The sequence below is a fragment of the Moesziomyces antarcticus genome, assembly GCF_000747765.1.
Source record: "Moesziomyces antarcticus DNA, scaffold: scaffold_v10149, strain JCM 10317, whole genome shotgun sequence".
In the NCBI taxonomy this organism is placed as follows: Eukaryota; Fungi; Basidiomycota; class Ustilaginomycetes; order Ustilaginales; family Ustilaginaceae; genus Moesziomyces; species Moesziomyces antarcticus.
The window spans coordinates 1-2,546 of record NW_014638861.1 but is presented as its reverse complement, the minus strand read 5'-3'; the positions used below and the strand labels follow the sequence as shown (position 1 = coordinate 2,546).

Genomic DNA, 2,546 nt, shown 5'->3' with positions numbered 1-2,546 from the left:
ATAACTGGAACAAGGTAATTACCGAATCCACCTACCATAGCGGGCATAACCATAAAGAAGATCATTACGAAAGCATGTGCTGTAATAATTACGTTATATAGTTGATGGTCCCCGTTAAGGTATTGTACTCCAGGTGCTGCTAGTTCCATTCGGATTAGTACTGAAAATGCTGTTCCAATCATAGCTGCAAATACAGCAAAGATAAGATACAGTGTACCAATGTCTTTAGCATTTGTTGAGTAAAGCCATCGTACCACAGCTTATCGCTGTGATGGCACCTTTTAGTCTATTTACTTTTTTAGCCCTATTTAAAATAGTTAAATAAAATAACTAAAAAAGTTTCCGATCCTAGCGCTTTATAAAAAACTTCAAAAATTGGATTTTATTATACGCTAATATTTATTTCATTCATAAATTCATTTTGTCGTACCTATATATAGGTATATCATTACTTAATTCGGACAAAAGGAGATTCGAACTCCTAAGGAAGTTTTTTATATTCCAGACAATTAGCAATCGCCTACACCTCGCCAATAGCAGTTTGTCCATGACTAACCTATATAAAGAAGATATAACTCAGTTGGTTAGAGTGCGATACTTTTAATATCGACGCCGTAGGTTCGAGTCCTACTATCTTTATTTATTTTTTTCTAGGATGGGTTGAATCGAACAACCATTCTCATTACCAAAAAATGATGTCTTTCCTTTAGACGACATCCTATTTTATCTATATTTATGAAATGCATTTTATAAATAAATATAAAATTATACATATACACAAAAACTTTTTCTTTCTTTATAGGCCCCACTACATAAAAATTATAATAGTCGTTATAAAATAAATCCTCTATTTATAATGCTATTTCGTTTTAAGTAACATATAAAATAATAGAATGTTTTATATTCATACTAATACTTTTTTATGCTTATATATCTACTAAATTTATATTAATAAAATTGTAGAAGATTATTTACATAGTTACTGTATATTTTTTAAGTATATAACACTAATACCAATTTTTCTATAACTTTTATAGATTGATGAAAATCAAATTGTTTATAAAATTTGATTAAGCGCTATTAATAATTGAACGCCCTTGCTATTTTTTGGCAATGTCACTATTTTATTTCTATTTGTAATATGCTGCCGACTACTAGAATCGAACTAGTGTCAAGTAATTACAAGTTACCTATTCTACCACTAAACTAAGTCGACATTTTTATACTTTATATACACCGATCTTTTCTATCCTAATCTTGTAAATAAAAAATATTCGAATACAGGCCATACTTTTTATAAATAAGAATGATTAAAACTAATATTGAACATAACTTACTTTTGATAGAATAGAAGAAAATTGCGAAGGCTTATTAAAAAGGAAGGAGGTTACTAGATCTTAATATACTGATCTCTAGGAGAATCGAACTCCTATTAGTAAAATGAAGATCTACTGTTTTACCTTTAAACTAAGAGACCTATACCTATATATATATATGTATGAATAGTTAACTTATAGTCTATATACTATACTGATAATATACTTAACTTTCTTTCTTTTAAACGAAGTGGAACGGTGATTATAAATCTAAGATTTATAAGTGACATGTAAATACTCTAAATTATATAAAACGATTAAAAAAGGTCCATCCCATTAGTAATAAATAACAAATATATATTGAAGCTTATATAAATTATCATTTACATATATTAACTAATAAAATCCAATATTTTTTATGTGATATGGATAAAATTTACAACCAAAACAAGTGAATGTGATAAGGTAGAATAGTGCAAATACACCCTTTTATTTTTTAGCTAAATCTAGTAAATAATAAATAGAGTACATTCCAGGATTCGAACACTGGTCTAGCAGGACATGAATCTGCTGTGCCACCTTTACACTAAAGTACTTAAATATTAGACTACTCTTATATTAAGATTCTTTATAGGTCCATGTAGATATCTGTTACTTTATCTCAATGAAAATATAATTATATTCCTATATAATCAATAATTATCAAATATAGAAACTAGAGATATGTTTATTTATTTAATAATTAAGGAATAGGAAGGGGAGTATTTTACGAATAAAACATAAAAGGTTGAGTGAATAGAAAGTGGAGTCCTATGAAGCTTGTTATAACACTTAGCATCGCACTACATTGAAGTAGAATAACTAGAACGTTAACTAGCTTTTCAGATGGAATCAGCTTTCCTAGTAGTTTAGATTTGCTAGCGATATTTTCTCGGTTATTTTTTAGATAGACCAGAACAGTAATTAGAATGTAGGAGTAAGCAATAATGAAAACACTAACTACTAGCAGGATTACTACTAGATTGTACTGAAAGTGTAGTAGATCCATAGCATCTAGTTCTCCTATACTAGATGTAGGAACACGATTTCGAAGTCCTGTTTTAATATAGTCAGGAAGAAGTGAAAATAGCCAATCAATAATAGACCAATTTTGTTCGAATGGCGAATGCACCGGATGAGAGCCTCCGAGATTTGTAGCTGTGTTACTACTAGTATTACCGAATTTTTTTT

General features: G+C 28.9%; 3 non-coding genes across 3 annotated transcripts; 1 reads left to right on the top strand and 2 right to left on the bottom strand.

Annotated features, from left to right (window-relative positions):
* The first annotated feature begins 565 nt into the window (after positions 1-565).
* Positions 566-639, top strand: PAN0_t149d0003. The gene has a single exon. It is a non-coding gene; the product is annotated as a tRNA-Lys (tRNA).
* Positions 640-1,145: 506 nt separating this feature from the next.
* Positions 1,146-1,216, bottom strand: PAN0_t149c0002. The gene has a single exon. It is a non-coding gene; the product is annotated as a tRNA-Thr (tRNA).
* A 190-nt stretch (positions 1,217-1,406) lies between these two features.
* PAN0_t149c0001 lies at positions 1,407-1,477 on the bottom strand. The gene has a single exon. It is a non-coding gene; the product is annotated as a tRNA-Glu (tRNA).
* Positions 1,478-2,546: the final 1,069 nt, after the last annotated feature.